The following is a 14,578-nucleotide window of genomic DNA, read 5'->3' on the forward strand; positions in this document are numbered from 1 at the left end:
TAAGAACTGCAGAAAGGTTGTGTAATACACAGAGAAATGACTGTGGCTTAAGGACTAAAGCCCTACTGGGTTACATGAAGTGTAATACAGAAAATAGCAAATAACTGTTACATTACATTAAGCATATCAAGCGTAGTGTAAAGGAGGAGACCCCCTGTTATTCAGCACTAATGCTGAGAAACCGAGCTAAGCTCTAAGCCCTACATCAGAACTGATGTTCTGTCTAATACCACCGGTAATAAGGAGCTGGTAATACGATTAGACCACACGTGGAGAGTTTTAAGAAGAAACAGAGAATATAATGAGGACGTACAGTCTCCTGCTCTCCTCAAGGTGTCACGTAATGAGACGCTTGAAACACGACGAGAACCAATTGCAGGTAAGTATGATTTATTTCAAGGGATAATCCAGAGGGGTAAACAGTCCAGGCAGGGGTCGAAACCAAAACATCAATCCACATACAACAAGACACGAACACAAGGCAAGGCAGAGCAAGGCAAGACGAGAGTTGACGGACATGAATAATACATAACATTAAACAAGGACTCCGTAACATAGACTAAGACAGACCGGGTATTTATACACAGAAGGATAATGGGGAAACAGGAGACAGGTGGGGTGAACAATCAATTACGTAACAAGGAGGAAGGTGACCATATAAGGGAACAGGAAGTGATCTGGGACAGACACCGTGAGAAGGAGGACATCTAGTGGAACCCCGGGGAACAACAACCCAGACACTGTGACACAAGGAGGAAAAGGATTTCTGTGACATAATAGAGAATGGAAGTAATCAGATGCTTGTGATGGGAGTGCAGAGACTGGATATAAGGTCTGTATATCAGTCTGAAGGGTTCTTGGGTGTGCTTCCCTCCCGTGCCAAACGTTTGGAGCTGAGATCCATCTTGTCCTGTCAGTTTGATAAAGCATGGGCATCTCAGCTTGGCTGCTTGGTGGATTCTTTTTTGTGACACTAAATCTAGCCAGCAGGACAAACAAGCCTTGTGGAAGGAAGAAGGTGACTTGAGATTCTAGCTTGGCCAGGAATAGTTTACCAAAACTGAAAATTCTGTCATTATTTTCATATTTTCTCATCATCATACAGTCACAAACCTGATACTGGCCACTTTTCCCCACCATATAATAAGTCAGTAGGACTCCAAAATTAAAAAACAATCACCATATAATCACCATATAATTCCCTAAAATGTATTATAGACTATATTTCAAACCTGAAGTGGTGTTAATTTTTGCAGTTGAAATATTCTGTATTTCTGCCCAATTTTAGTAATCAGAAATAACATTGTAAAATAAAATGTAAATTGGAAAAGTAATACAAATTTAATGAAAAAAATATATATTTTTTGACATTTTATACAATTTATATTATTTTAATTTACTAATCTTTATTTAATCCCTCATGTTGTTTTCCATCATTCTGACCCAGACAGGATTTTCTTTTCCCTGAAAATGTTATGTAATCACTCTACTATATATTCTATATATTATTACCAAATATAGGATTCTTTTCCACTCTGATTAATCGTAGGTCTCATTAACCAGGGATTTTTTAAAGTTTTGATCAATGAGATCTACAATAAATAATAATAATAATAAAAAACAAGTTGAATAAAATATTTGGCTTTAATATAGCATAATAAATGATTTACAAGCAATATTTAAATGGTTGTTTTTGACTGAGAATACAACAAATTAGATAAAGGATTTACACAAGAGTTCATCTAAGCATACATCAACATTATATAAAACATAAAAATAAAAATTCATACAGTTTTGACATGACACTGAGTAAATTATGAGAATTAAAATTTTTATTTGAACTATCCCTTTAAAAAAAACGACTGAGCTTGACTGATAATATTTAATCATTCATCTGTCTTATATTGTCTTGTATTGTCAACTAGGAATTGATTTAATGTCAAAAGCTCTGTGTTGTAATGAAAAATGATCTTCATTCGAAGGGAGATTTTGGCTCTGAGACCTGGGGCTGCTCATAGCACTGATTCTAACCCTACTGGGTGTTTTCTTATCGTCACACAGAGATATGTGCTCAGTGGGTCCTTCACACATTGCTCTCTATTCATATGTTAAACAAATGACTTTTCACCTAGACTACTGAACTAAAGTGCTAATAATGGTCCTGAAATTAACTTTTTAGCTTTCAGGAATATAACTTTCCTTAATGGTCTTCGTCTTTGCTATAAATCTATTGAAAACAGAGTTCAGTTTTTCATTGGTCCTTGGAGAGGCGTTGAAAACAGAGGTCACAGGTTGGAGCAGCATGAATAAAATACAACATGCAGTAACCTTGAGAAAGATATTTATTAAAGCTCATGAAACCTGAGAACAATACTCCTGTAATATGGAGGAAAAAAGGAACTGTTAATATCCAGAAGGGATAATTTAACTCTGGGAACCAGCTAGGGCACTGCTGCTAAAAACCATGACCTACCCTACCACTGGCACGCTCTGACCCGAGACGACATTGCAGCCTGGCAGCAGTCTTCATATAAATGATTGCTCATGGATATGTTCCTGCATGAGCTCCAGACTGTTGTCACTGTCCAGAAACACCTCGTGAGTGCCGCACCGCACCCGAAAACGCAGAGTCTAGAGGGGCTCCAAAGCAGCTCCACCCTGCTGTTGGCCGTCCACCTCGTCTGTCCTGCTTCCTTCTGCCGGCACCCACAGAGACACTGAGCTCATTCATACCCATTTCTTCTGTTTGCTGCTGAGAGTCTAGAGGCAAATAGCCAGAGGAAATGACACAGTAAAAGCTGAATGTATTTTGAATTGCGGAGAGCAACAAAACTGGGTTATCAGTCTACACACTGACAGATGACACTCTATAATAGGAGGGTGTTGCTTCAGCTTTTGGCTATTATAAATGTTTTCTACCACAATGTCATTTCTATTACATTTCAGTGGTTGTAAATATTCCTGGAATAAGATGAATGATTCTTTTGTCTTGCTAGACCTCATATATACATATATATATATATATATACAAATATATATCTCACAATGAAATTGAAAAGGTTTATGATTGTTTCACTTTGTGTTAAATTATCATTGTTTATAAAATAGAAATCATTTTCCTGAGACATGATTTAAGATTAAAAGTCTGGATCTAGGACAAAGAGTAACACAAAATATATACAAAGAAAAGGCAATGAAAGTAACAAAAATTGTGCATGGTAAAACATTTTCTAAGACTTTCAGGTAATGTGATGTTCATATAACCCAAAGAAAGAAAGTTTACTTTAATAAAAATCAATATCCCATATCCTAGCTGACAGTTAACCATTCGCTTGTCATAATGTTGACCAATGAATCTTTGAGAGCTGAAAGGTGGAATAAATGTTCTGCTGAAAGTACAAATAATAGATGTTACATGTTCAAATGAAATGATCTGTTATATGAATGCATATCCTCCAGATAGGAACCTCATAAGACATTTGAGTCATCAGACATTTTGACAGTCTAATAAAAATAAAATGCCGGTGCCAGTCAAAATGCTCTAATATGTTTTCAGTGCGAGTACTCATAAATCACAGTAAAATGAAAATTTAGTATGTATTAGAAGGATTTGAATAGTATCATGTAATATGTGTGTGTATGTGTGTTTGTGTGTGTGTGTGTTCGTGTGTGTGTGTGTGTGTAAATTAATATATATGATTTATTTTCCACACTTCTTAAAGATATTTTACATTTTACATTTACATTTAAATTGATTTACATTTATGTTTTCATGTTAACTGGTTTTCTTTAAAAAATATACTTACTGAACTTACTGAAGACATTTGTCTTGTTTATTAATATATTTAGTTCTACCAATAGCATTTGTGCATCTCATTAGATATTTAAATAACATTTGAAAAACAACTGTGCATTTACCAAGACATTTTTATATGTGTATATATGTATTTTACCAACAACTGTGCAACTTATCAATGACAATTATTTTCTTTATTTTTGGCAACAGTAATTGTCAAAAATATGTATTTATTTATACAACAACTGCTCGTTATATCAAAGGGAATTTCATTTATTTCATTTTGACATGTACCGACAGTTATGCAAATGAACGATCAAAAATAAACATATTTTTGAAAGACACTTGACTCTAAAATCAGGCACACGTGAGTATGATGCTTCTGACAAATATCATCCGTGTGTGTGTGTGCATTGTCATTCTTTAAGCTTTGCTTTGTTTTCCTTCCCTATGTGTGCAACATTTGATCCCAGTACAGTATCTTCAGTCCTCCATAGACGTCTTCTCCCATTCTCACTGAACATGTCTGCTGTGACCTTCACTGTGCTCTCTAATAATCCCTTCAGCAAGCCCTTTCTCACCAGCACATCCGGCCTTCTGCGTTCATAGTTTTCATAGTGCATGTGACAGGGCTCAAAACTGCTTCCAGGAGGAACCCATGCCCCCTGGTCAGGTTATAACAAGGTGAGTGAACCAACCCAGTGCTTCTTACCTATCCTTAGTAGGCCTATCAGCAAGTTACTGGAAGGAAGCTGGAAGGCTACTGGATAGATGGCGCACACTGGCTTCAGAATGTTAACGAGCGCTGATATCTCTGCAGCACCTGGAGGAGGTGTTTGAGAGTCTGTAATGAATTCATGAGCAGCTGGAAACATTTCTCCATAGTGTGTCACCCGCAGCGGATGCCCCCCAGAGATGAAAGGTGGCTTCAGTTTGAGTTTGGTTCAGAGCTCTTGATTCAAAGACCATCATATTCAGTGCCTGGATGGGAGAATGCAGAAAAAAAGTTAAGGAACATTGAGTAGCTAATGTTGTCCGAGAGAAGAACAAGCTTTTACTGGCTACTTGTGGTTGTGTGGTGCGCCTGAGGTATTTTTCTGATCTGTGAATGCCTGTGGCGTCTCTTACATGTGATTACAATAACTAATTTAGCTTATGTTTTCTTTCTACATCTATTTGTCTGTCAGAAACAGCACAAGTTTGTATATAAATCCCTATCCCCCAGAGGGGCCGTTAATCGGGAACGACTTCAAATGAATCATGCTTCATATTTCAAATTAATCGTTCCTGATGCATATTATAGTATTGTCTTTCTCACACACAGTCTAATTTCGTTCCGTCACACAGAGAAAATTGAAAAATGATTTTTCTTCTCTTGTTTTTAACCTTCCTTTTTTCTCCGCCACATTCAATCAATGCTCATTATGAAACAAAGAAAAGACAGCTCTTGATTATGGGAATTGGTATTCAGTCTCAGAAACATTCCTCTACATCCTTTAAACTCTTTTCAAGTCATTTCTGATCTATCTTGCTCCTCGGAGAGCGCTGTGTGCTCTCATACAGCTCACTGATAAATCGATGAAGAGCCACAGGCGTCCTTACAAAGCTTTATTCAGAGAGCAGACTTGTACCCTGTCCTGTCTGAGATGTCCAGTAGCCAAACTATACTAGGACTTGCCAGTGTTGAGGAAACTACTAGTTATTTAGTTATAGCTACAAACAAATAGTAGCAACACCGAAAGGTAGTTCACTGCAGTAATGCTACATTGTTCCAAATTTGTTCCGATCAAGAAACACACTCAACTATGTGTTGGATTTCTTTAGGTGAACTATTTCTTTATGATGGTAAATTTATACAAAGTACAGCAAAACACCCTAATTTACATGACTGAATCAAAATCAAGGTCCAAAGTACAGGGACTGCAATTGGTGAATCATTTATGTGCATCTGTTCATTTAAAAGAATCATCTGAATAAACTGTTTCACTAGAATGCATTTGGGCTTTCGGAGCTATATTTGATAGAAGACCAAAGTAGAAATAGCCAAACTACGATCATTTAACTGAAAATCTAGTTAAGTTTGGTCAGTTAATCACCAACGCTGAAAGTCAGCACGGGGAATTCAACATCATAGAATAAAGTAAATGTAAGGCTCAGTAATGAAAAAGGCGAGAGCCCAGGACGCTTGGGTTGTTCATGTTTTATTTGGCTCTAGTTTTCTTTCTTTTCTGTACTGCCGTCTATCACCTCTATGGCTTCTCCTAAGGCTTTCTGTGATGAACAGACAATGCAAACCCACTCCTCCACAGTGCGACTCTTTGAAGAGAGTTGGCATTTCTGTAGATACAGCACAGAAAATCAATTTCCCATTGACCTGGCTCTTCCATGCTGCTCTTCCGAAACACATGCTTTGGTCTGGCTGGACGGCTGTGCCGATTGGTTCACTAATAGGTTTTGAGGCATTTACTTGGCCTCTCTGCTAAAGTAAAAGATTCAGACGTTTCTGTCTTGTTTCATTTCTTCAGTCACTTTGAGGCACACATACTTTTAGATCAGCCAAATTTTTTACTGATTCTGTTGCAGTTCTCTACTTGCTGTTACTGTAATGAAGTCCCCCTGAAGTCACTAATTTTATCACTTAAAACTAATTATTGATAGTCAAAATTATATTAATATATAACTATGGCAGCTACCTTCTAAAGATCATCATCTTTAAGTAGAAACACTTTGCTGATGGTATGAAAAGCCCCATCCTGCAGGTTGAGGGTATTGATTGTGTTTGTGATGGTAGGAAACCGATTGTTTCAAACCAGATATTTGAGACTTTGGTGCACTGCAGTTTCAATCTGAAAATGCTCAGCAATGGTGTTGACTAGTGAATTTGCACATGGTTTTTAAAATACATTTTGGTAACACTTTACATGGGTCCATTAGTTAAAATTTGTTAATTACTTTAGTCAACACGAACTTAGAATGAACAATACTTCTACAGCATTTATTAATCTTAGTTCATGTTAATTGAAAAAGTTTTTAATGCATTATTAAAATCAAAAGTTGTGCTTGTTAACATTAGTTAATGCACTGTGAATTAACATGAACCAACAATGAACGACTGTATTTTCTAATTAACTAATACTGTTCGTGGTATATTACAATACATTAACTAACATTAACTAATAGAACCTTATTGTAAAGTGTTACCAACATTTTTGAAAGAAATTAAGAGGTCAATAAATATTATACTTTAAACTAGCTCCAGATTCTGACATATTATTTAATATCACATATGTGACTGATGTTTTTCTATTGACACATTTCTTGTTTGGTGTCAACGAAAGGACACTTCAGCTTAATTGAGGATGCTGTGGGGCTCATGTGACAAAGATAAAATGGTAAACACTGCATTAGCACATTAGTAACAATATTCAATGTCATTGTGAATGGCTGATGGTGTGTTTAACTCTGAACTAAGCAGTACTTAACAGTGTTTTAACACATTGTGTGATCTGTGCTCGGCCAATGTGAACACACACCGACACACACATTAACTGACGAAGGGCTGAAAGAAAAAGACTCATAATTGTTATGGCCACTGAGCACTATAATTGATGTGCAGAATATGAGTGTTATCTGGCAAAACAGCTTGACCTTTGTAAGTTACATCACTTCAGACTGAATGTGTAATATGATGAGTCAAGCTGCGTCTCCACACGCAGCAATCTGCTTCCAGGACAACCCGCTAATTCGCAACGCCTGCGCATAATTAGATTGGCATATTTCACTAATGGATTTTCCCCTCCATAATTACTGATTGTACTTTATTCAAATGCCTTGAGTGACAAATCAGATGGCCATACTGCTGCCATCAGGGTGAGTGATGAATTTTTATATCAGACATATGCGTCTGATTTTGTCATAATGCCTGATAGAATGAATGATTTGATGATTTGCAGTACCCTGACTACTTGTCTCCTTACAATCAACGTTACAGGTAGCTTGTAATTCACAAAATAGCTATTTTTAAACCACAATGAGTTATTGACATTTAATTTTTTTCTGCTAGTATCTCTCTACACCTTAACAAAGCTAAAGCTTAACACCAGCAGACATAATAACCTCCTAATCGACTTCAAACTCTCGCTGATAAAAAGAAACCCACCCCTGATATGATTTCAGAATGCATAAATCTGAATAAAATACTTTCACCCCACAGGTCTGGCGGGTGAACTGAGTTACAGCCCTCTCTGTATAATTGCCCTAGTATTTTTCTCTCTGTGATTGAATTCATCAGGCCTGCTTTGTGTGCGGCATGCTGCGTTGAGAGGCAGGGGTGTGAAGCTGCTTATTTATATTTATGAATTCGCACAGTTTGCCCTAGTGTGAAATAATGGGTCATTCCAACACAACATGGAGTGCGGAGGCTGAATTTCAAATGTATTTCCATTTTCACACCACTGAGCTCTATGAATGCTGAGCACATGGAGGAGGAGGGCAGGGGAGAGATAGAGCGAGAGAGAATGGGAAAGAGGAAAGATATACTGTAGGGGCATATGCGTTAAAAAGGCTGAGTGGGAGACCACAACCGTCACTGTTCCGGTAACTGGCTTCATTATTAAGAGCCATGGAACAAAAGCCTCTGTGGCACACAGCCTGTGAAGTGACATCAGGATTGACCTGCATGGTTTATACAACATATTCTAGTGGTACAGACCTAACATGAAATTCCTACCACGATGCATTGTGCCGAGCTGCAGAATCTCACATAAAAGCTTTCGCCGGAATGGGCCGGAGCCTGAAAAGTTTTCTGCGAGAGGCTCAGCGTTCATATCCCAGTCTGCAGCAGTGGTGCATGTCCGAGGAGTGCGCTTCACTTGCACGCATTGCTGAAGTTCCTGTGGGCTGTGACAGACTGTGACAGTGGGAGGTTTTTCTCTGATTAAAAACACTGAAGCTTGAGCACTCACAGCTGGGCTCTTCAGACGGCACACCTGGGTACCTTGCCAGCACATAACAATGCGCCAGGACAAAAATAACTGTCAGAAAGAAATATCAGCGAGAAGGTCATCACTGAGATTATTTCCCAAACAGCTGAGATGCTTGTGTAGAATGCAGATTCAAAAATAGTAACTGTACATCAAATGCAAGAATGGAAATTGGTGTTGGTGAATATGCTTGGTGAAATCTTACCACAAATAGATCTGAGTCAGGGTAGATGCTGAGCAAATGAGGCTGTCTAGTATAAAATTATTGCCATATCATTCCAAAAGTTTTCTTTTTCTGTGAAATACAAAGGAAAACAGACCTCATTGACTCCAACATTTTTCAAAGTATCGTCTTGAAAGTCATCCAGATTTGGAATGATGACAGCATGCTAATTTTTGGGTGAACTATTCCATTCAAATCTAATTTTAAACCCAGATTTCTTGGAGTTAAGTACAGTTGTCTCTTTGAAACTTTGCGAAAACAACACAAAAGAAATTAGGCTCTCATTTAATCTAAATAGCCTCAAATGCAACTTTTAAGTTGTATATTTTATTTATATAGTAGATTTTTATATTAATATTCAGATATATAATTTATTATTTTTGGACTAAAATGTATTTTCGATGCTTCAAAAAATTCTAACTGACCCTCTGACGTCACATGGACTACTTTGATGATGTTTTTCTTATCTTTCTGGACATGGACAGTATACCGTACACACAGCTTCAATGGAGGGACTGAAAGCTCTCGGACTAAATCTAAAATATCTTAAACTGGGTTCTGAAGATGAACGGAGGTCTTACGAGTTTGAAACAACATGAGGGTAAGATATTAATGACAAAATTTTGCTATCTGGGTGAACTAACCCTTTAAGTCTCAATGGAGTCAAAGAGTCATTCAGCAGCAACATCTTATGAGCTCTTCCAGAAAACTGCAGACGGTCAACATATCAACTCGAAAGAGGGCCACAGGAGTCTTAAGACACGGTTTTATAGCCCGCATCTGTTCACCAGCAGCACTACGTTTTCAAGATATTTCATGTTCGCTCAGTTGGTTGCTGCAGGCTCATTGAGGAAACTCTCAAGAGAAGCCCAGAGGTATCTGATACTCACACACAATCCCACAGTCTTTTGTTCCTCCCATTTTGGGTTAACACATTTTTTGGGTTGCACAAGCTAGAAGAGTCACTCTGTTGCATTAATCAACCCATTTGCAATTATGTGTATGTCACCAGTGATGTGCAGAGGACGCTTCCATCACTGGAGCGGCTCTGAGTGCTGCAATGCCGCTGTGATTGCACAAGGATCCAGTGTGCACTGTGGCATGGTGAGCGCAGGTGTTAGTCTTGTGGATGCTCAGTGGCTTCGCCATCATCTGCTGGTCCACTCCCTCTCACAGCTGTGGTGGAGGAGATTGGACTAGGTCCATATGAGGCCTTGGGGGGTAAGAGTGAGCGATTGATTGCTTGACTGCATTGAAACACAATGATAGCAAATATGGCAGACTACATTAAGGTCCCTGCATGGGCTGTGAAATGGCTGGAGGAAAACACAGCTTCCAAACAGGAAATATTCAATGATTAATTTCTCACAGGAGTAATACATCTACACCAGCTCATACTGTTAATGCTATCACGAATAGCTTATAAAACCATCTGGCCCTGTTGGGATTTTATAGAATGAGACTGTACAGAAAATGCTGTCTTATCTGCTGGTTAGATCGCACCAGTGGTTCATTTTTCTACAATTGCCAAGCAACAACCACTAAATCTGGACACAGAATAGATTCATAATTCTCATCACATCCCAGGTCTGACCTGCAAACAAAATATTATTTTATTTGAAATTTGATACCAATGACTAGCTGTCAGTTTTACAGGCGGAGCTGCTCGGAATGTGTATAAAATACCAGCAAGACCAGCACAGCATTATCATAGATGGGTGGATGGATGGTTTCACAATTACATATTGTTTATTTCATCTGTTCACATACAATATCCAACAGAAAACATATTACAGGACTATTCTGAAAAAAAAAGACAAAAACATTTTCATTACATCTCATATGATTTGTAGTGTTTAATGGCATTCTGTGATGGAAAAGAGTTTTTAGAATAAATGTCTGACTTTCTTTTTCATATCTAGCTTGAACTATAACTTTACACAGACACAGTAAGTGCTTGAATTTATACTTTATATGCATATTAGGAAAGTTGTGTGGCTGTATTATAAGACAGAATGATTTTGAAACTCATCTTTAAAGGGAAAATACTTGCAGTTGCTTTAAGTACGTTTATTTTTGTAAACAAATATAGTTCTCCATTGAGTTCATAAATTACATGTTCAGCTTTTAAGATTCCAAAACTCTTTGTGGAGCTTAATCTTTGACCGCATTTTGAAATTAAGTCTTAATTGTAGTCTTTATAAAGTAGTTTTCAGACCTTCAGACCTTGACCTCTAAAGTTCCATTTTTAGTCCCCTATGCAAGTTGAAGAAACGGTTGCCCTTGCCCTGGTCGTGAATCAGACGCAGCGGTATTCAAGTCATCATACTGACTCAGTTTTCTTTTTATCAATTTGTATTCTGCCATGTCTCGGCTCCCTTGACCTACTATTGTGAGTCTTTTCAGACACTAATTGAAAACCATTGCATTGTCTTGAACAAAATGAACATGTTACTTTTGAGGTTTTATCACTGTGAGCACTGATGAAAATACGCATGAGGACATTGTGCAGAAAAAATCAGCACAATAAAAAGGTCTAGAAAATACTAAAAGCCCAGTTCAATATTTGAATTTTTCAAGTGTGCTTTTTCCATTTTTTTCATACCTCCATGTGAGTCCATAATATGTGGATGGTTTCCCTGACATAGAGTCGAGGGAGTTCAACATTTGTCTATCTCTGCAATGCCGTTCAATCCCCACGGTAGCTTTTAGAGTATTTTTGCTGGCATGGGAACGGTTATAGGGTCACATTATAGTGCACAAAAAGATGCAGCCAGATTGCCTGAAGCCCAACTACTCAGTTTTGGTTTCAAGAAGGATAGTGACAGCACCATTCACAGAGAAAGGATGAGCACAATAGTTCAAATGACTAACCATGTCGTAATGGAGGGAAGATCACACAGAGTGTGATGGTGACTCTCACTGCAATAAGATTGAGCGCTGATGCACCTACTGTGACCTCTCTAATGCATTGTCTTCAATCTTCTGACAGCAAACTATCAAACAGATTTTATGAATTATTCTGTGCTGCCCACAAGAATGCGCTCTCCATCTCTCCTCTGTTTTTCTCTTTCTTTTAACTGATGCGAATCTAAACTGAGATCTTTTTTCTTCCTGTTACAGAGACATGCGATAGTCAGAGCTTGGCTGCCCTTGAACCCTTTCCATAGCATTATTTCATTAAAGAGTTTCCTGCAGACAGGAGAGAGGAGAGATTTGAGAGGGACCAGATCAATACGGCATATTGTGTCAGTGTGCTCTGTAAATGGGAGGTCGTAGCTTTAGATACAACATTGACCTGGCTCAGTGTGTTTTAGTGATTTCACTTTGGATTATATTTGTTCCCCTGACTAGCTTGTAGAACTAGTAGGGTTCCTGCTTTAGACTTTGAAGAGCTGAATTTGAAGAGCTTTCAAGGGCTTTTATCTTATTTATTTATTTGTATTTATTTATGTTTTTTGCTCTTTTCTTGTAAAAGCGGCCTATAAATTATAGCTGTTTGTCTACATAGTATACTATGCCTTCTAGTTGACGTGAACATGTTAGCCAATCATTAAAGAGGTTTTTTATATTAGGTATAGTTCACCCAAAAAGGAAAATTTGCATGACATTTACTCACCCTCAGGCATCCAAGATGTGGATATGTTTCTTTCACCATCAGAACAGATTTGGAGAAATGTAACATTAAATAACTTGCTCACCACTGGATCCTCTGCAGTGACTGGGTACCGTCAGAATAAGAGTCCAAATAAACATCACTAAAGTCCACAAGGAATCCACATGACTCCAGTCCTTCAGTCAATGTCGTTTGAACTAAAACAACGTGGGTTTGTAATAAATAAGGCTTCTTTCGTGTGTAAACAGTGCTTGATCTGTGCATTTTATTTTCAGCAACTTTTCATTGTTGTGTGATGTATTAATGGTATTAGTAAAGTTCTATGTTTAAAGAGTGTCAAAGTTCTACAAAAGCACAGAATGATTTTCAAAACATTTACAGCAATTAAAATATATATTTGAATGCAGTGCGGGTCAATGACATGACGCTCTATAATGTATTCAAAATGTAAAAATGCAATTCATACATACACTACATGACATTTTTAGAGTCATTAAATTAGTTTTTTTTTTTTTTTACCAACATGAATGTAAAACACTTTTATCTAACCAAAGATTGAGAATTTTCTTTCATTTAACTCTTTTCTCTGTTTGTCTTTAACCCACATATCCTTCATCTTCTGTGTGTTTGGACTGCAGTAGCGCTGTCAGTGTACCTGAATGGCATTTCTTTGTAGCTTTATGGAGCCTGTGACCACCCATGAGTGATCCTGTCTCATGTGTTTCCCTCCTCTCTGCTGTCCTCTCCTTCCCTCTCTACTGTCCTTTTCTCATCTCCCCAAAACTTTGGCTGCCTGTCAGAGCATTCGTCCTTGTACATGTGTGCCCATGTGTAGCGGGATGTGTGAGTTCATATGAGATCTATGACGCACATCTGGTCTTCCACAGCCTGTCCACCAAATGTCTCTCTCCTTTTTTTTTTTTATCAAAATGCATTTATACAGAACAATTGCCCATAACAGTGCCAGCTCTCTTGGCTGCAAGGTTGATTCAGAAGCATATGTAGGTTTGAAGAACATCATTGGTTTAGGTTTGAAAATCTACATTCATGAAAATTATTTGTGTTGAATAAGCTGCATTATAAAAATCAACCTAGTAAATCGGAACATTTAGCCTGTTTAAATGTAAACCTCAATGTAGAAAATACAAGAATAATATAAATAAATTCATTTTCCTCATTTTCAGTTGAAAATGACTTGCTGTTTTTGCTGTTTTTTTGTTGTTGTTGTTTTTTGAGGTCACAAAGTCCCCAATGATGTACGTGTCACTATAAAAATATTAATTTTAGAAATTATCTTCCCTTTAGACTATTTTAATTTATTCATCTGACATAATCCAAAAAGTTGGTAAATATTGTTAAAGCTTAAACCTTGTATTTTATCGCAAAGTAGTCATGAATTTTTCAGAAATGTTCATGCTATCTATTCTAGAGATGTTGTTTCTGTTTGAGTTCAATTTGACTACCAGTAAAAGCAGAGAGTAGAATACAATATACAATAAAAATCGGTATATATCTGTACATAGTGTATGCTAATGTTAACGTGAAATTGTAGTGCATTTATTCATGTTTAATATGGGAGGTCTGAGACCTCAAACTCAATGTAAAATGTTTTGGTTAGGGCAAGATAAATGTTCATTAGATTAGAAAAGTAAGTGAAAAGTAAAATTATTAAATAGCCTTGTGGTCTCTCAGACCCCGAATTGAACAGGTCAATTATACTGAGCACAATGATAGAGCATGTCTGTTTTTCCACACAAAAGCCCAGTGCTCTCTTCATGTAATGGGGCTGATTGTGTGTGTAAGGACAGCCCTAGGCTGTATTGTCCTTCTTTCATGTACAGGTACTGAACTGTGGTTTTGAGTGTTTACCTCATTTCTCTGTGGCTGTTATTCCCAGGTTTAACGGGATTACATCTCGCCATCATATAACACAGACATCTAATTTTCTAATTTCTGCATTG

The 14,578-nt window shown here is 37.5% G+C and overlaps 1 long non-coding RNA gene across 1 annotated transcript; it reads right to left on the reverse strand.

Moving 5' to 3' along the window:
• Positions 1 to 3,977: 3,977 nt before the first annotated feature.
• Positions 3,978 to 12,955, reverse strand: LOC127942198 (uncharacterized). The gene is made up of 4 exons (XR_008149281.1): positions 12,621 to 12,955; positions 8,984 to 9,073; positions 8,526 to 8,829; positions 3,978 to 4,777 (listed from the first exon to the last, which is right to left on the reverse strand). It is a non-coding gene; the product is annotated as an uncharacterized LOC127942198 (long non-coding RNA).
• Between the last annotated feature and the right edge of the window lie 1,623 nt (positions 12,956 to 14,578).

This window comes from Carassius gibelio, chromosome A21 (genome assembly GCF_023724105.1).
Source record: "Carassius gibelio isolate Cgi1373 ecotype wild population from Czech Republic chromosome A21, carGib1.2-hapl.c, whole genome shotgun sequence".
In the NCBI taxonomy this organism is placed as follows: domain Eukaryota; kingdom Metazoa; phylum Chordata; class Actinopteri; order Cypriniformes; family Cyprinidae; genus Carassius; species Carassius gibelio.